This window comes from Pinus tabuliformis, chromosome X (genome assembly GCF_031772625.1).
Source record: "Pinus tabuliformis cultivar Carrire ecotype Pingquan chromosome X, CPIR1, whole genome shotgun sequence".
Taxonomy (NCBI): domain Eukaryota; kingdom Viridiplantae; phylum Streptophyta; class Pinopsida; order Pinales; family Pinaceae; genus Pinus; species Pinus tabuliformis.
In genome coordinates, this window is record NC_142308.1 from 1,200,507,244 (window position 1) to 1,200,528,443 (window position 21,200).

The following is a 21,200-nucleotide window of genomic DNA, read 5'->3' on the forward strand; positions in this document are numbered from 1 at the left end:
CTTTGCCCTCTTTGTAACTCCTCTGATAGTAAAAATATCCATCCCCCTGCCAAACACTGCCTCTATCCCCCGTACCTGTCTGTTGGTAGCAATTTTACCTTTGTTATCTATCTTCTCAAAACATTCATTCTTGTGTTGAATCGCCATTGAAAACTAGTCTATTATCTTTGCCTTTGGTTGAAGGTCATGTTTGCTTCTCCATTCTTTGTAAGTTGGTTCTTGTGTTGACCTTTCTCCCTTACTGGTCTCAGCTTTAGTCTTGCCATTAACATCTTTAAGTTTGGAATTGCTCTTTGATTTATTTTAGAGTGAAAGCTTTGATCAAAATATTTGAGGAATTTGCCTTGACGATTAGTTTTATGGAGGTGATATGTCGTGATCACGGATATAAACTCGCAATCCACCTGGTGAGGAAGATGGAACGCCATTGGTGAAAAACCCTTGTGAAGGAAGATCCTTCAATGTTGCGTAACCACTTGTTGCAAATTTAACATTAGACTTCTGCTTATGCTCTGTCAAGGGAACCTCACTGTAGAAATGTTAACAGACCCTCATCGTAGAAATAATTCCGATCAGAGCTGACAGTTCATACATGGCAATTTTGTAATATTTCAAGTCTGGTATGTTTATGTAGGCAAGGTTTGTAATGTTTTTGGTCTGTAACGTTTCAAATGGACTAGCGTTGCGATGAGCCTTCAGACCTTTGTGCTCTCCTCTAAGCTCACTCTTGTACGATGGCTTGAGCCTACTGTGCGTATGTTGCGTTCTATGCTGTGGAGATCGTGTACATGGTCAATGGTTTGCGTTGAATGTGTTTTGAATATTGTGAACATTGCTGCAGTAAACACCTGTCTACTCCATGTGTTGGTGTCAAAAAACTTGTAATTGTGGCTTCTATGGTTTGGTTGTATGGTTCTGCTTTCTTATGTGCATTGTTGCATCTAGTGCATATGGTATGTATTATGTTGTCGTTGAGCTCCATTTCTTTTGAAGGTCGAATGGTATATTATGGTGATGGTATTGAAGAATAGTATAGTGTTATATGCTTTATAACAATATGTTGGAAACTCATTTTGGAGGTCCAATATATGTTGGAAACCATACAATGTAAATCTGATGTGCGCTAAAGACTGTGCTTTTCTTATGTATGTTGGAAAGTGCTCAACATATGCTACAAAACTAGTGAACTGGCAGTGACCTAAGCATTGTCACCTGTGAGCTGCGTTAATTCTCGTGCTTCTTTGGCTTTGTCGATGATCCAAGAAGAAAAAGAAGAAATTTGTTAATTGCACTCCAAGGTAGTTGTGATCATTGGGGGTGACCCCACTCAATGATTTTTCCAGCAATATAACATAGTTCAAGTTTGATGAGTGTTTATTCACCGTGGATGGTTTCTACAGTGTCAAACCCGACCTCCAGCCGCTAATATGAAGTACTTCATAATTGTCTAGGTCTAGTTGTGAAGCATGTTAACAAGTTGACTTCTTTGCACAAAATTTTCAAGAGAAATATTTGTGATTAGAAGCTACTAAGTTCATACCTCTTGACATTCTCGAAGTATGACAACTATGAAAATTTCATTTGTCACAACAATTGGAAATTATTTTTCTAATTGTTATTTTATTTAACAATTTATTTATTGTATGCTATGAAAAATATCAAATAATTCACACTGTGATTTTCAAAAATAAACTGCGGGAGAAAATAGCGCTGGAAATTGAGAAAATCTAGCACACACAAACATAAAATTTACACATTTTTTTTTGGACAAATGTCCATGGAAAAACCCAACTTGGGAAAACCAGTGTAGCAATTGAGGGTTTTTATTATTATGCAGCAGTGAAATTATGAGTACAATCTATGGATGCCCAACTGGCAATCCAAACAACAAGTATCTAACAGAAAATAATCAGAGAGAAAATTCCCTCGCCCCACAAGCAATCCCAACACTGGCTTCTCCAAAAAATCTAGCTATCTAAACCCTAACGTTTGGGCTTTGCATGGTTCCAGCGCTGCCTTTCACACGTGTGGCTCAATTTCGGCCTCTGAGCAAGCCAACTTGTCTGTCTCTCTCGTTGGAAGTGACTCTACAGCCCTGTGGAAGCTGAATCGACTTCCTCCCCAACTAAATCGAATTGCTCTGCTTCAGCTACTACGCAGTCCTTGCGCTGCTTTTGCGTGGATCACTTCTGTCACTTGCTGCTGCCTCTCCGGATCTGGAAAACTTCCTTCGGATCACTGTCCTTGCCCGTCACTGTCTCTGCTTCGATCTCTGGCTCTCTGGCAATTGCTGCTGCTCTCTAGAAATCATTCTACCAAGGCAATCAAACTGCTTAAGTGCCTTCTCCATCTACCCATTGACTTCTTCTTATAATCCTTTGTTGGAGTACCAACGACCAAGATTAGGACTTAATCAAGGGCCTAGATTAATTTCTTGTCGATCTGTGTGAGTTTCTAGAGAATTCCCACCTTGACTTAATTAATTTTGATTAATTAACCAGTTTTCCTAAGTTTAGTTTTAGAAAACACAAAAATAGGTTAATAATCTAATTAAGACATCTCTCGGTGGAATTTTCAGAAATGATTTTTAGGTTATGGAGATTTCATGTATTCTAGCCTCTCCACCAAGTTTCGTGACTAGAATACATTCGATGCTACAAAAATTAACACTCCTTCTTAGCAAGGGTTGTGTTCTAGTGCTGCATACTATGCTACAACACTCTATCTTTGTATCATCCTCTGTCACGCTACTGATGTCTGGCCATACTGCCCACCAATCACTGTGCAACTCTGATGCTGCATTTGTGCTGCTGCCGACCTTGCTATACTATTTCCAACACTGTATCTGCACTGCAACTCCCTCTCATTTGTTGTTGTTGCAACTGCAACTACTGCATCTAAGGAGCATCCAAAATATTGAATCAATTTGTTCGATATGATGCATCTATCTCTTGAGTCCGAACTGCTACTAGCCTCTGCACTGTCACTGAAGAATATGACTGCATTTTTGACACTGATCCATCCTGCTATTAATTATTGTGGGCTCCCTAGCCAGGTGATGATCCATGAGGACACCTCAATGGACCTTGCCCATGTATGCAACACACCGGGACTACAACTTCACATCGTCCCACCTCTCTCTTGAAGGTATGGCCGCAAAAATTGCAAAATCTTCCTCCAACCTGGAGAAGACCCTATCTATCTCAGCATGTGTTGCTGCCTGGGCATGCTTCTCCAACGTGTCCTTCTCCTTGAGAGGACACTGTGTGCTTAGTGACCGCTCTTACCACATTTGAATCCCTTGACGTTATATAAGTCGTTCTTCTTCTTCTTCTGCTTCCCCCTTGCCTGACTAGGGCCCTTAAATGCTAGGGCCACATTCACCTCCTACCTCTTCACGCCCTTGTTGTTGCTGCTGCCACTGATGGTGCACTCTTCAACATAGCCCGCATCAATTCCTCCTGCTGCAAATCAGACCACATCCTGTCCCACCTTGGCAAGGTATCTTTGCCCAAGATACTCTGGACAAATACCTGCCAATCCTCTGAGACACTATTTAGTGCCAATCGTACAAGCTCTGTGGGTTGAGGTGCTGACCCAACAACTGACAATTGATCTCAGAATTCCTAAATCCGATCGAGAAAGGCATCTATGCTCTCGCCCTTCTGCATTCTGGTGTTCCTTAGCTTCTCTTGGAGGTACATCTTCCGTTGCTCGGAAGAACTCTGAAATAGCTCAAACAAGGCATCCCATGTCTCCTTTGTCGTTCATTTCTCTGCCACATGCGAGACGAGATGATCTTGGACTCCATCCAAAATCAACCTCTTGGCCTTCGCCATTTCCTTCTTGTACTCCTTCTGCTAATCGACATCCTGAGGTACTGCTACCACACTCTTTGCATAGGTCTTCAGACCATATTCATCTAGAAGGAATAACATCCTTGCCTTCTAGATGACATAGTTGGAGGCTCCCTCCAATCAATCTTGGTCTTTGAGCTCAACTGTGCCCATCTCTGAATCTGATCTGTCAACTCCCTCTTCCTCTGCTAGGTTGCTGCTTTGCTACTCACACTCCCACTTGGAATGCACATTTTTGCTAGCTGCTATTGCCACCTGCTACTAGGAAAATCAGATTTCTTGGCTAGAAACCCTCTAAGAGAAACCTCCCTCTGTGTGTGCAATTTCTCTTCCACCTGACGTTGATTTTGCTGCTGCAAAACCCTCTGCGTCTAACCAAAAATCTCCTCAGCCAAAATCTGAGCTGTTGCTGCTCCCTCTGACTGCTGGAATCACAATCTTGGGCAAATCGAATTTTCTGCAACCTGACAACTGAAAATCGACCCTCTAGCTCAGCAATTCGAATTGCCTGTTTGAGCACCGCACAACCTCTGAGAACTTTGGCTTGCTAGTCCCTCTGAACAACGAAATTCTCTCATCCGCTTCTGAGCTTCACGGATGATCACTCACACTCCAAGACCATGTGAAAATTTCATCTATCATAGCAATTGGAAATTATTTTTCTAATTGTTAATTTATTTGCTGTCTGCTACAAAAAATATCAAATAATTCACACTGTGATTTTCACAAATAAACCACAGAAGAAAATAGTGCTGGAAACTGAGAAAATCTAGTGCACAAAATTTACACAATTATTTTTGGACAAATGTCACCAGAAAACCCCAACTTGGGAAAATCGGTGCAATAGTTGAGGGATTTTATTATTATGCAGCAGTGAAATTTCAAGTACAATCTATTGATGCCCAACTGGAAATCCAAACAACAAGTATCTGACATAATCCAATCTCTTACCCCACATGCAATCCCGACACTGGCTCCTCCCAAAAACTAGTCGTCTAAACCCCAACGTAGGGCCTTTGCGTAGTCCCAACGCTGCCTGTCACACGTGTGGCTCAATTTCTGCCTCTAAGCAAGCCGACTTGCCTGTCTCTCTTGTTGGAAGTGACTTTCCGACCCTTTGGAAGACTTTCTCGACCTTTGCAAGCTGAATTGAATTCCTCCCCAGCTAAATCGAACTATTTTGCTTCAGCTACTGCATAGTCCTTGCGCTGCTTCTACATGGATCACTTTTGTCTCTTGCTGCTACCACTTTGGATCTGGAAAACTTCCTTCGGATCACTGTCCCTGCCCCTCACTGTGTTTGATTCAATCTTTGGCTCTCTGACAACTGGTGTTGCTCTTTGGAAATCAATTTGCCAAGGAAATCGAACTGCTCAAGTGTCTTCTCCACTACCCATCGACTACTTCTTATAATCCTATGTTGGAGTACCAATGACCAAGATTAGAACTTAATCAAGGGCCCAGATTAATTTCCTTTCAATCCGTGTGAGTTTTTAGAGAATTCTCACCTTGACTTAAGTAATTTTGATTAATTAACTAGGTTTCCTAAGTTTAGACAAAGAAACATTAAAAAATAGGATAATAATCTAATTAAACCTTCTCTAGGTGGAATTTCCAAAACCGATTTATGGGTTATGGAGATCTCATGTATTCTAGCCTCTCCACCAAGTTTCGTGACTAGAACACATCCAATGCTACTAAAACTAACAAAGACAAATTTGCAATGTGTTTATCAACAGTAGCACTATCACATGTAATGAATTATGTTCAACATATGCACCTTTGGGAAGTCCAAACCCTCAATTCATGAGTTTGGGCTGTTAAAAAAAATGGCCAACATTGACAATTTATGAGAGTCATTGAGAACTCTAATCGAGTCTACTGTTGAAAGGATGGTTAAAATTAGTGAGTACACTGTCTAATATTCAAACCTGTTTGCAAAATGCACAAGACAAAATTGATTTTTGGTAGCTTGAGTGACAACTACAGCGAGATGAGCTTCAACAAAAGAGTTGTCATTCTGAATTGTTATCTGTTCAGAACAGTCCTCTGTTCCAGATTGAGACAGACATCCATCAGCTTCTTGAAAGAGGTCAAATCAGTAAAGTTGAGGTTGATTCAAGAGAAGATTTGCATGTAGATGCAAAAATTCACCCTGCACTTCCCAAACCAATCATCAAACCTTGGGAAGAGCTTGTTGACAACAAACATAAAACATGTCTTGGATATGATAAGAAGGTTTCTCTTCACACTCCACACTACTTCAAGCCCATGCAGTTTCTTAGTGTTGGGTTTTTGCATGATAGTTCATATTCATTTGTTCATGCTCCTCCTCCACAACAACAAATTTGCAAATTCCAACATTGTGACCAAGTTGGCCATGTGAAAGATCACTATTCTGATCTTCACTTGTACAAGCATTGTGGTCAGCATATTCATTCTTAAAATAGATGCTTCAGAAACAAGCCTCCTGCAAAAACAAAGATTCACCTTGGATGAATTACTTCTTGGCAATGGGCTTCAACAACCAAGAAGATATTCCCCTCATATCATAGAATTTGTTCACATATTGAAAGGTCTTACAGTTGAATTTTCTTCATATTCTCACCTTGTATCTGACAGGGGGGAATTGATGGTCATATACAAGCTTCAAAGATAAATCAAGCAAGCTTGAGCCACAACCTGAACTTGCTGTCTGAGCCTACAGCCAGAGAAAACCATACCTTCCTTAAACCACTACAGGTTGTAGAACTTTCTTCTTCCAGGTTGAAGGTCTTTCTCTTCAAAGCATTAAGGAACATTTCCTTTAGCAGAAAACTTCAGCTTCTTGCCAGATTTAGAAGAGTTCCAAGAGTCGCACTAAGCGTTCCTTTGGTTGGTGGCCTTCCTTAAATCACCGCAGGATGTAGACCTCCCTTCTTCTAGGTTGAAGGTCTCCCTCTTCAAAGCATTAAGGAGCACTTCCTCTAGCAAAAGATTTCAACTTTTTGCCAGATTTGGAAGAGCTCCGAGAATTGCACTAAGTGTTTCAGTGTTGGTGGTCATCCTTAAACAACTGCCTGTTAAGACTTCAAGTTCTCCCACCTTATGCCATCATCTCAAAGAGCACATTCAACTTATCGCTGTCATGCGTTGTTGTATTTTTGTAATAGAGCTCTCTTCTTATACTCGTATATACCCCTTCGGATTAAGGGAGGAATGTTGGACACCAAATCCGCTAAGTGTTGGTATATGAAGACCAAGGGTCACAAGAATGTATTATAAATGAATATCTTTGTTAATAGAAATGTAATTCGTGTTTATATTATCTGTTGTCTTCTCCATGTGTGTGTTTAACAAGTCGAAAGACTAACTGTTGCAATGGACTTTGATAAACAATAGGCCAAGTATGGATACTGCTCATGCCCCTCTACTGTACCAACAAAGCTCTGTATACAATGTAGAAGAGAGACGAGACCACACTGTCTTTAGTTGGAAGGGGCAAACTCAAAATTATACAAGAACAATGAGTTGAGGAACTGTTTGCTTGCATTGAATGATGTGATGGAGGGTGATTTGTACTCTCTATTGAAGGCTAAAAAGACTACTAAACCAGGTCTGCAAACCTCAAAACCATATAGAATCATGAGTTTGCAGAAAACATTTGGATGTGAGGTTGTGGCTAAGTACATGGATATTTGCAGCATAATGGTTGTTGAAATTTTGATGTTCTATGTTGTAACAACCACTTATTACAAAACTTTTTTGTTGTTGCAATATTAGATAAGGAGTTGTAGATAGAACATAAATCAAATGCACAATAGAAGACAACCAAGAGCAAAATGAGACATAAAGAATTTTCAATAACCAGGGCAAAACCCACAAGGGGAAAACCCAACCAAATTCTTCTTCTATTAGAAATCAATTGTTCAACAAAGATACAGAGTACAATGAGAGATCAAGAAAATGAGTAAGTTCACCCAAATCTGAATAAGTTGTAGCATGAAGATCATTGATAGCAGTAACAAATGGACACACTTAATCAACCTTCCTTTCAATTGAATCGACATTGAAACACTAAATCATTGAATCAACCTTGGGTCACCAAGTTTTGCTCTTACTCTCCAAGTCTCTCTCTCACAATCTTCTTCAACTCTCTCCAACTCTCTCTCAAGTTCAAATTCTTCTTTCACAATGCACAAGTAGTAAGAAGAGAGGATGAGGGGCATATATATATAAGAGGAGCAAGGAGTTTGAATCATAAAAGAGGAGTAACTCACATGCCTTGAGGGAGAGTTACACATACCAATTAGGGAGTGTAACTCATGCCATTAAGGAGATAAATGCATGGCTTAGTAACTTATGCCATAAAGGAGAGAATGTAACATATGCATTGAAGAGTGCGTAAGAGGAATCTTTTATGACAAGCTTTAATGAGTGCGTAAGAGAGAGTGTAATGTATCCATTAAGTGAGAGAGAGTAACATATGCATTAATTGAGGGGAGTTACTGTAAATTTTAGGTATGTTCTATGCTTAGAGCAATTTATTTCAATTTTCACAGTTAGCTCAATATCTTTTCCAAATTAGAAATCACATCAGCATTAGAGTAAATTGCAGATAGAACATAAACATAAATCGCAGAAGACAAGCCAAGACGAGAGGACACAAGATGTGGCTCTAGCCAGGGACAAACTCCAATGTGGGGAAACCCTTGATCAATTCTTCTTATATGTTCTTCAATAGTTCAGCAGAGAGAGAGAGAGAAAGAGATAGTACATTTACAACAAAAGTCAACATTTTGACTTATCTAGATAAGAGCATAGATCATCTCTAAGAAATGATACAGGAGATCAGTTGAAGACATGTTGCTTCAACTGATTCTCCAAGGTGACTCCTTCACCTATTGTTGTGTTGCACCTCATCATCATGCTGCACCTCACTGTGCTGCACCATGTTGCACCCTTCATCACTATGCTGCATCTCATCATGTTTCACTAATCATGACTGTACCCATCACTGTACTGCATCGTGTGCTTGCTGTCTCATGTGCCATTGCTGCACCATGCTGTCACACTGCTTATCCCAATGTTTAGCACTGTTGTACCTTGCTGTCACACATGTTGTTCCAATGTTTAGCACTGCTGAACCAAGCCATCATTGTGACATTGCTGCGATCATGCTGTCATGGCTGCTAGCATTGTTGTCCCACTGTTAGTGATAGCTGCTCCTAAGATAGCTTCCTATACCAAGCTCTATTACCTAGCTATCCCATTTACCTTGCTCCAACAGGTACCCTTGTTGTTGTTGTTGTCCCATGTATCATACCATTATGAACAGCCACCAATTTGGCCTCCACTGACTGCCCAACAATCTGGTCTAAATTGATCCTTACCTAGGATCCAACACCTACAAGAAGTGTCATAGACAACATACCTTAACTCACTGATTTGAGGTCTGATTAGTTTGTTGCAAACTAGGCCTGGTTAGGGCATATCACAGTCCCTTTGCCAGCCTTATTTTCTGCCCAGATTTGCTCCAAGGTAATGTGGCTGGGGATGTGACCCTTCACAACAATCCTGGGCGGTTCTAGTCCTTACAAGGTCCACGGCCTGCCCTCACAGCAAGCTTCCATAGATTTGCAGCAACCTGTTTAAGGGTTTGCCCACATCTAAACAGTGTCTTCTAGCCTCGACCCTCTAGCAAAGCTTCACGGCCCTCCTTCCAATAATACGGTTACCTGAAATGGCCTTGAGACAATCCTTCAAACCCTCGCTGGAATGCTGCCTTAGCTGCGGCCTAGTCATCCCTTTACTCGGCCTGTTACACGAGAGAACAGTCCTCAAATACATCCATTGCTTGACCTCCTTAATATCACATTGTCCAGAATCTCCTCGGCCTTCTTAATCTGATTGTGGTAGGCTTTAGACAGCCTAGTTAGGACAACATATGGGATGGCTGACTCATCACTCATTATCTAGGGCACCTAACCCTCCTTGACTGTGGTTAGGGATTGTGTGTGGATCTTCCTTAGACAGCAGCGTAGATAGACTTCCTTGATTGCGGCTAGGTGTCATGATCCCTTTAGGACAACATTTAGATCTTTCCTCCATAACTGCGTTGAGAGCTAGATCATCTTCCTTAGGACTGTGTTAGGGCTACTTCCTCCTAGATTTCTCTCACACTAAAACCCAAGACAAGTGGAGAGAAATCAAAAGAGAAGTTGTGTGTGAAATGGCTCTCAAGTCATCTCCTTTTATACTAAAATGTTGAGCACATGAGGGGTTTATTTGGTCGCTGGCCAACCTTGACGAATTGTCTTATAACACAAATAAATTCATAACTCCATGAATACTTATCAGAATCGATGAACTTTAGATCAATCCTACACCTCTCGATGAGAGGGATCCAAGAAAAATATCAGCTGCCATAAATGAGATGACCCACATGGAGTTTGGCCCTAGTTTCCAATTTTAACAGTTACATATGACATGATTGAGTGCCATGATTGAGAGACATGCATTTCCTTTTAATAATAATATAATAGTATCATAAAGGATAATAGTAATAATATTAATATTAATGATAATATTGATGATTAAGTAAAAATTGAACAATTAAGATTGATTAAGAATAAGTTAAGTGATTTTCCATCATCTATACTTGATTACCAATTGAAGCAAGGTGATTTACTATTTTTGGAAAGTCATACTTGAGGCTTTCTATTTTTTGACATTTCATTTTTAGAAATTCTATTTTTAGAATTTCATCCCCGAGCTGCCAAATTTTCAACAATGATTTTCAGCATCATCATATTTAATGGTTGGTTGAAAGATATGAATTCAATGTAATTTATTGGCACAAGTTCTTGTTTATGATATGACCATGAAGGGAGGGTGAAGTTGGTATATTCTAATGGTAATTTTGTTGTATTTGCTAGGTTTTGGAATTAGATGAGAAAGTCACTTAGGATATGATGTCACATGTCACATTAATTAACAAATTTTAGGCATGTAAAGTGCTAATTAGGCTTTAGATATGTCTTAGGCTAATGCTAATTGGTGGTATGGGTGATAGTCTCTCTCATGAGACGTGTGAGTTTGCTATCATACTTTGAGGCTTGACATATTGAATATTATACACAATCTCTTTCTCCGTGCAAGTTTGTTTTGTGTATGCACAATTTCTTCTTTTTGGCATTCGGTGGATAAGTTATGTGAAACACGTGACTATCCAACATTTGGTGGTTGTAACTTACTGATTCCCTTTAATAGTTAATATTGGTTCATATTTACAACTTTCATAATCGTGGAATTCAGATGTACTCAGACACAAATTATTTATTTTTCTTTCGATCTATGTGCATCGCATTTGTTTTCACAAAGTTCTTAGTATATGTTAAGTTAATCCTTACTATATAAAGTTTCAAGCTAAATATAGGAAATCTTTTTATAAAATAGGCGTGGTGAAATAATTTTGATTCTTCTTATTCTTATCTTTCTTCGTCTAAATTAGGTGGAGGTAGGTCATGCCCGTGAAATTAATGAGATTTTTGATGCTATAAGCTACAGAAAGGGAGCATCTATTATCCGTATGCTGGAAAGCTACATTGGAGCTTCTGTTTTCCAGGTGAGGGTACAAAACTCTGTTATTTTGGAAATAATAGATAATAAATGTCTTTGTTATAGTTCTTATAATTCCCATAACAATATTCAAACATATTTTAAATTCATTTGTTCTTTTGAATTGCCTGTTGTATGGGCTTCAGATTCCATTTGCCTCATTATTGACATTACATGACCCTAGAGTTTGATTTCAGTTATGTAAAATAAGACTGGTTTAACGTGAAAGTTGGACATGAATGAATATCATTTAATAAGTACGACAATGATCAACATTGTTTGAAACATAGTTCTATATATACACATCAAAAATAAAGAATGATTCTCAAGTTACAAAAAATTAATAGTTGCCTGAAACGAATGGTCCAAAATTCCAGTTTATTAAATTGATGTACACGAACTATAATGTAGGGCTTTGATTTTATCTCATGTTGCATCTTTCCCCTACATGCTATTTGTCTCTCTTGAGTTTTGCCTCTGAGATCTGTTTGTAACATACATAAAATAATGATAATAATCATTATAAGAAACATTAAATAACTGGGGTCACATATCTAAAATGTATATCTATTCAAGTATGTGACCATTCAATGTATGCTTATGTTGTTATTGTAATCATCTCTCACATTATATAATCGATACCTTATTTTTATTCCTTTATATTATCCTATTTATTTTGAATATTCTGTGGAAGAACCTGTTTGGTGTCACAATGTCTCTGATTTTGGTCTTTGGTCACACTATCTTTTTCAGAGCTAATATAATCTCAATTTCTGTCCACTTTTTTTTTTTGTAGTCAGTTTGGAAACCCAAGGTTTAACCATTTCTGCTGGCTTGCAGCCATTGTTCATTTAATTATCTAGGGCATGAATACAAAAATATCAATAGTTTTGTCAAAGCCATAAATGGCATTGGGATATGCCACAAGGAAAAAGTAACCAGTTCTTGAAAACACAATTGTAACAAGATTGCAAACATGAAGAGCCACCAAATAGATGCTATAGCACTCAAAAAAATAGGCATGTGGATAAAACATGAATTCTTGAGTCTGCACACTGTGGGGCGGGTGTGTGTTAGTATCCATCCACCACTAGAGTATCTTTGACAAATAATCCAATTTGGAAATAACAAGATGCATGTGCTCTAAAATTGTGGAAGGTAGGGTTATGCTGTTTGTTACCACAATAAACTAGAATCTTCAGTTCAAAGTTCCATAGATAGGGTGCTAGCTTTGTGGAACTAGGAGATTGGCTATTGTCACCTCACCAACTTTCCTCTTTACTTTAGGCCATTGTAAATGGAATCCTAACTGATGGGGTTTCCCTATGAGTTACTAAACTTAATATGTATGTAGGTTGTAGTGGGAGTATAAGAGAACGTAGCAACTTAGGACAAAAATGGAACCAAATTGAGGTTGGGGAATGATGGACAAAGGAGAGACTAGTGCCTTGTTTGGGCAACAGAGTCATAGAAATTCAAGAGGGCAAATCGAGGGCTAAACAACCAATTGGTGTGCCATATGAGCACCTTGAATTGATTCTAAAATGATTAGGGGATAGCAAGCAATCAATAAATGTGCATTACTTTAAAGTTTACCCGCAACTTGGTAGCTTGATTTACAAGTGAAATGATGGAGAGGGTGTTAAAATTGGCAACTAGGGCCAAACTCCATGTGGGTCATCTTATTAATGGAAGATGATATTTTTCTTGGATCCTTCTCATTGAGAGGTGTAGGATTGATCTAAAGATCATCTGATTCTGATAAGTATTCATGGAGATATGAATTTATTTGTGTTATGGGACAATTCGTCAAGGTCGGCCAGCAACCAAATAAACCCCACTTGTGCTCAACGTTTTAGTATAAATAGAGGTGGCCTTCAAGTCATTTCAACACACTTGGGATCTCTTCCTCTCTACTTGTTTTTGGGTTTTAGTTGGAGGAGAGATCATAAGGGATAACGCTGCCCTAATCCAGAGGACAGACGCTGGAACTGCCAGAATTGCTGGAATTGCCGGGAAAAGCCAAAATTGTCGGAACTGTCGGGAAAAGCCGAAATTGCTGGAATAGCCTGGAATAGCCCGGAATAGCTGGAATTTCTAGAATTGTCGGAACAATCGAAACAACCGGAACTCCTGGGAACTGCTAGAATTGCCGGAACTGCCGAGAATAGTCAGAATTGCTGGAACTGCCCGGAACAGCCGGAATTGGCAGAACTGCGAGAATTGCCGGGAACTGCTGGGAACTACCGGAATAGCCAGAGCATCTGTCTCCGAAGGAGAGCAACATGCAAGGGACAACTAACTGACATTGGGACAATTGTATGGTACTTAGCAGCAAATACACCAAGCATGCAATTTTACAGCTAGCATGCAAGGGATAGCTAGCATGCAACAGCAAGCATGCAAAGGACAACAAGCATGCTAGGGACAACAGGCAAACAAGATGCAGCCAACACATAGGTCAGTATGGCAACATGGTGCAACAATGGCACATAATGCAGTATAGTGATGGGTACAATCATGATTAATGAAGCATGATGAGATGCAGCATAGTGATGATGGGTGTAGCATGGTGCAGCATGGTGAGGTGCAACATGATGACGAAATACAACACAACGATAGGTGAAATAATCACCTTGGAGAATCAGTTGAAGCAGCATGTCTTCAACTAATCTCATGTATCATCTTCTTAGAGATGATCTATGCTCTTATCTAGATAAGTCAAAGTGTTGACTTTTGTTGTAAACGTACTCTCTCTCTCTCTCTCTGCTGAACTATTGAAGAACATATAAGAAGAATTGACCAAGGATTTCCCCACATTGGGGTTTTTCCTTGGCTAGCGCCACATCTTGTGTCCTCTTATCTTGTCTTGTCTTCTGCGATTTATGTTTATGTTCTATCTGCAGTTTACTTTAATGCTGATGTGATTGCTAATTTGGACAAGATATTAAGCTAACTTTGAAAATGGAAATAAATTGCCCTAAGCATAGAACATACCTAAAATTTAACATGGTATCAGAGGTGAGGTGAAGACAATGCCCAAGCAAGAGTGAAAGAGCAATCACCGAAGACAATTGGGAAAGGACAAAAGGATTAGTGGATTCCTCATCCCTCTTCAAATTCATGGAGGGTGAAGTCGAAGTAGAGAATATTATTAGAATGGTGCAACGGAAGTTTCTGATGGCCTACCTAAAGATCACTTCATTGGGAAGTCCGGATCTAAGGGTGGAAGGAAAGGCAGATGCCTTGGTTGCAATAAGTTCAGCCATTATGCGAAGGAGTGTCTGAGGTAGGGACATATCACTTGATGATGATAACAATCATTCCAGGGACATCTTCAATGATCAGAGGAATGACAGGTAATGCAGGTCATCAAGGAAACGACCAACTCTTTAGAGAAAGCAAGGAACCCCAGGTATGAAGAATCAAATGTTGTTTCTGATAAGATAAAGAAGCGTTATCTTGTATTGGCCCTCTCCTTCAGATTCTTTGGGAATCTGACTTATTGATCATAGTGCTTCAAGGCACCTCATCAGATAGAAGGGTGCTCTCTCGAATTTGGTAGAGACGGAAACAACCGTGGGATTATACTTGGAGTCGATGCCACCTATCCCGGAAAGGGTGTAGGGAATGTTACCCCTCAATTGAATGAGGGTAACTCTATTCATTTACAAGAATATGTTTTATGTACCTAATCGCAAGAAGAACCTGGTGTCCATCTCGGAAATGGAAGTCAAAGGTTTCAGGGTGGCATTCATCGACGGAAGGTACGTGTTAAAATATAGAATTTTCAAAGATGCTTTTTCTCATGGGTTCAAGGTTGGCAATTTGTATCAAGTTGCAGGATGGTCCATTGGGGATCATGTCAATTGACATATCTCATCTATAGCATCGGAGGTCTACTTATTATGGGACCCTACCCGATGTGAGTCAAATGGTGACAGGGATGCCTGAATTCAAGAAGAGCATGAAGGTACATGTCCGAGATGTACCGAATGAAAATCTTACAAGGGGATCATTCCCCTCATGTAGTAGGTCCACAGATTTGGAACAACCCAAGGGGTTTGAGATTCATGATTGGGAATCTCATGTATACAGGTGAAAGAAAGCCCTCTATGGCTTGAAGCAAAACACCCCGGGCCTAATATGAGAGGATTGATAGTTGTCTGATGAAGCTGAGATTCACTAAAAGTGATGCTGATCCAAACCATTGTTTGAAGGTTGTGGATGATAGACCTCTCATACTGGCACCTTCTGAGAAAAAACCTATTTTTGACAGGTGCAGACCCTCTCACTTGCAGAAGTAAGAGGGAGTTGGATTCCATATATGGAATGGTAGACTGCAAGCCCATGACTACCTCGAGGATCTTAACTTTCAAAAGTTATATGGTGGTGATGCCGGACCAGATTTGGGAAATGCCTCTGAGTTTCATAAACTCATTTGCATTGCTGTTCTTGGTGAACTTCTATCTGAACATATGTTTTGCAGTTAGCATTGTGAGCTCATATTTGGTTGAGCCTCACTGGATTGGTGCCAAGAACCTTTTGAGATATCTTCAGGGCACAATCTCTCATGGATTGAGATACACTGCCGGAAATATGAAGCTGCTGATTATTCGAATGCTGACTAGGCAGGCAATGTGGAGGATCACTAGAGCACTTCCCAGTGCTAGTTCTCTTTGGATTCTGCTTCGATATCATGGATGAGCAGGAAGCAGAAATCGGTTGCTATAAGCACCGCCGAGACCGAATACATAGCTACGAGTATGATCTCGTGTGAAGCTGCATGGTTGCAGAAGCTCTTAAGTGAGTTGTTGGTACATATGATGAATACCATTGTGATTCTTTGTGACAACTAGAGGGGGGATTCGATTATTGAGGAATCCCGTATTCGATGATTGCTCCAGCAGATAGGCATCAGATACTGCCTTATCTGGGATATGGTAAGTCGATGAGTGAGGAGGCTCCATCGCATTGAGACTGATGTATAGATCGCAGACATTTTGTCAAAGCCTCGGGGAAAGGTCAAATCTGTGACTTTCCCGAACGACTTGGAGTCGTTGAGAGACCTTCTTATAAGAGTCCTGCATGTTGCATGCATTGAGCTCTGGGAGCTCTAGGGGGCTTGGGGTACTAATTGTGGAACAGGATGATTAGTTTTCCCGTGGCAACTGTGAAACATGATGATTAGTTCTCCTGTGGGCTAGGATGATTAATTCTCCCGTGGAAACTGTGGAACATGATGATTAGTTCTCCTATGGGCCGAGATGATTAGTTCTCCTGTGGCAACTGTGAAACAGGATGATTAATTCTCCTATGGGCTAGAATGATTAGTTCTCCCGTGGCAACTGTGGAATAGGATGATTAGTTCTCTTGTGGACAGGATGATTAGTTCTCCTGTCGAGGCATCCTACCCATGTAGTCTGGGACTCATGGGAAGTACCTCTCATCTGATCAATGAGCAGGGAAATGGGGTTAGGGACCATAGTAGTACTATCAATGGACGCATCGATGTATCTACCACAGTCCCTATGCTAGGATGACCTACATTGTTCTGGGATCAATGAAACTGATCTGGGATTAGTATGAGTGGTTTGAGACACTCTCTTGTGATATTGATCTGGGATCAATAAAACTGACTTCGGGCCAGTAAGAGTGATGTGACACACTCTCTTCAGATGAAACTGACTTCGGGTCAGTAGAGAATGGTATGAGACATTCTCGATCAATTCTTCTTCTTCATGGTTCAGCAGAGCAGAGCAGTGCAGGGAACTGATGGCAGAGATAGTACAGTCAGACATATGGATCAGCGGATGGAGTTCTCCCTAGTTGAGAGGGAGTGTTAAAATTGGCAACTAGAGCCAAAGCCAAACTCCATGTGGGTCATCTTATTAATGGAAGCTGATATTTTTCTTGGATCCCTCTCATCAAGAGGTGTAGGATTGATCTAAAGATCATCCGATTCTGATCTAAAGATATGAATTTATTTGTGTTATGGGACAATTCGTCAAGGTCGGCCAACAACCAAATAAACCCCACTTGTGCTCAATGTTTTAATATAAATAGAGGTGGCCTTCAAGTCATTTCAACACACTTGGGATCTCTTCCTCTCTACTTGTCTTTGGGTTTTAGTAGGAGGAGAGATCCTAAGGGATAATGCTGCCCTACTCCAGAGGGCAGAAGCCGGAACTGCCAGAGTTGCCGGAACTGCCGGAGTTGCCGGGAGCAGCCGGAATTGCTGGAGTTGCCGGGAACAGCCGGAATTGCTGGAACTGCCGGGAATAGCCGGAATTGCCGGAACTGCCGGGAACAGCGGGGAAAAGCCGGAACTGCTGGAACTGCCGGAACTGCCCCCTTCTTTGTCTGACTGAATAGGGCCAGGTTTTCATCACCATTCTTCTTGCTGGTCTCTGACTCCATTTGAGTATTCTCCTACATATAGTTACCCCACAATCTTTGGATTTTTGGAAGTTTCTTGCTAGCACAAACACCTCAGAGAAACGGTTCCTGCAAAACTGGGAATCCATTCAGTGCCTTGTTCACCAAGTCAGTGTCTTCCACCTTATTCCCGACTTCTGCAAGTTGATCATGAATCTGTGTGATCTTCATTAGGTAATTGGTAACAATATCAAATTTGGTTATCTCTATGGACCTGAGTTTGTTTTGCAAGTACATCTTTCTGTTATTATTCTCATTCTAGTAGAGGCTTATTGGTGCATCAAACATCTCCTCAGCAGAGTTCTTCTAGGATATGTGAGGGATCAAGTGATCTTTAAAGACATCCATGATCATCTGTTTGGCTTTTAATTCCTCCTTGTTGTGGGTTGCCAATTGCTACAGATTTGTTGGTGGTGTCACTGCATCTTTCACAATGTCCCAGATATCATTCTTTTCCAATAAGAGAGACCCTTGACCTTTGAAGCTAGAAAATTAGAGGCACTATCCAGTATGCCCTCAAACCTGTGAGGCTAGCTGATGTCTTCTCTGATCTGCACACAAACTGCTGCACTTCGATTTTCTAATCAGAGTGGCTCTGATACCAGGTAAATTTTCCAAACCCTATGTAACTGTTGACCTATGCTTTTTTATTAAATAAATTAGATCTTGAATTTACTCAATAACATAAATAAAAAGATTCTGAGAATGCGTCAACTGTAAAATATTCTAATTAACAGCCCAAGATTATCAATACCAAATATTTCACATTCAGAACTTAATATGTTGTTTAAGATGACATACCTTGACTAACAGCGGAAGATGTAATGGCTGCCATCTACTTTGATCTGACTCCTGACTGTTCCTCTTCTTCAGAATTCGGTTTCTCTCCTCTTGCCCTCACTTCCTTTATGTGCTTCTTGATGGAGAAGAATGCAACTCTCGTGTGGGAGAGAGAGGACCCAATTCTTTATATATTATTTAACTCTAATCTGGTACGTCCATCATATACCAATTCAACGCTTAAGATTAATGCTTTAATGCTTTAATGCTTTTAACGCTTTTAACGCTTTTATCGGGTCACATTAAGATTTAGAAACTGCAGATTTCTAACATTCTCCCACTTGACCCGACTATTCATAATATTAAGTGTTGAACATCATACTATGATAAATTGCTGAGAGTTATGGCGGTTGTGCACTATTAATTCAATGCATTTCCTTCCATATACTACAATACCAGCAATCCATCAATTCATACTCATAATTTATATAAAACAGCATAATGGTCCACATAATGTCTTATATCATAATGATTAAACATAATATCTTTATAAGACTCTTTCTTGTTTAAAATTACATAAAGTACGTACTACTACATTAAAACAAGAGACACATAATTGTATATCAGAAACACATAAAAGAGCTCAGAATGTCACACATCAATTATTATTAATACAACCAAGACCCATTCTTTGAACATGTTCCTTAAATTGTTTTGGTTGTAACCCTTTCGTCAAAGGGTCTGCAATCATAAGTTCTGTCCTGATGTGCATGATTGACACTCTTTGTTTCTGAACCTCATCTTTCACAACAAGATACTTCAGTTCTATATGTTTGGCACCTTTAGAGTACTTGTCGTTCTTTGAGAAAAATACTGCTGCAGAGTTATCACAATAAATTTTCAGCGGCTTGCTAATGGTGTCGACAACCGCAAGTCCTGAAATAAAGTTCCGCAACCATAATGCATGAATTGTGGCTTCAAAACATGCCACAAATTCTGCCTCCATAGTGGATGAAGCAACGATAGTCTGCTTCGCACTTTTCCATGATATGGCACCTTGAGCAAACATAAACAGGTAACCAAAAGTCGATTTTCTGGTATCGATGCATCCTGCAAAATCTGAATCGCTATATCCAATCACCTCTGATTCATTGGATCTTCTATACATGAGCATGTAATCTTTCGTGCCTTGTAAGTACCTCAAAACTTTCTTTGCAGCTTGCCAATGTTCCCTTCCTGGATTACTTTGATACCTCCCTAACATACCGACCGCAAAGCTGATATCCGGTCTAGTACAGGTTTGAGCATACATCAGGCTACCAACAACAGATGCATATGGAATTGATTCCATTTCCTTTCGTTCAACATCATTCTTAGGACATTGCATGAGACTGAATTTATCACCTTTCTGTACAGGAACTGTCCCAGGTGAACACTTACTCATTCCAAATCTCTCTAGAATCCTCTCGACATATCCTTTCTGAGACAATCCCAATATTCCTTGTGATCGATCACGGAATATTTCTATTCCAATCACATAGGATGCCTCTCCCATATCTTTCATTTCAAAGTTCGTTGAGAGAAATTCCTTAGTCTCATGCAATATACTTAAATTATTTGCAGCAAGCAAGATGTCATCAACATAAAGGACCAGAAAAATAAACTTGCTCCCACTGATCTTTTGGTATATACAGTGATCAACCGTATTTTCCTTAAAACCAAAAGATGTAATAATGGTATTGAACTTAATATACCATTGCCGGGATGCTTGTTTAAGCCCATATATTGACTTCTTAAGTTTACACACCAATTGTTCTTTACCTTCTACAGAAAAACCCTCAGGTTGATCCATATAAACATCCTCATCAAGATCTCCATTCAGAAAGGCTGTTTTCACATCCATTTGATGTAACTCCAAATCATAATGAGCTACTAATGCCATTATTATTCTTAGTGAGTCTTTTTTCGAAACAGGAGAAAATGTCTCCTTGTAATCAACACCATCTTTCTGAGTGTAACCCTTAGCAACAAGTCTAGCTTTATACCGTTCGATATTACCACTAGAGTCGTGTTTGGTTTTAAAAACCCATTTGCATCCGACTCTTTTACAGCCATGTGGTAACTCAACGAGATCCCAAACTTCATTATGTTGCATGGATTTCATTTCTTCTTTCATGGCATTAATCCATTCCTTTGACTCTTTACTTTCTACAGCATGTGAAAACGAAACTGGATCCTTATTGATTCCAATATCATAATCTGATTCTTGCATATAAACCACATAATCATCAGAAATAGCTGACCTACGATTTCTTTGAGGTCTTCTTAATGCTACTTGTTGTGGTTCATGCATATCAGTATTATGTAAGTCATTTCCTTCAGGAAGTACTTCTTCATTTATATGTTGTTCATTATCATCATGCTGTTCTACAACAGCTGGAACAACATTTGGAGTAATAGTAGATGGAGGAACTATTCTAGGCAATGTAACATTTACCCTTGTTTCCTTTATTTCTACTATTTCTC

At 39.8% G+C, this 21,200-nt stretch overlaps 1 pseudogene across 1 annotated transcript in view; it reads left to right on the forward strand.

Annotated features, from left to right (window-relative positions):
- The window catches only part of LOC149144269 (aminopeptidase M1-like), a 133,126-nt pseudogene that overhangs the window by 51,396 nt on the left and 60,530 nt on the right, over window positions 1-21,200 (forward strand). The window contains exon 9 of the transcript XR_016264057.1: window positions 11,350-11,463. The product of XR_016264057.1 is annotated as an aminopeptidase M1-like (transcript). The remainder of the gene's footprint in view (window positions 1-11,349; window positions 11,464-21,200) is intronic.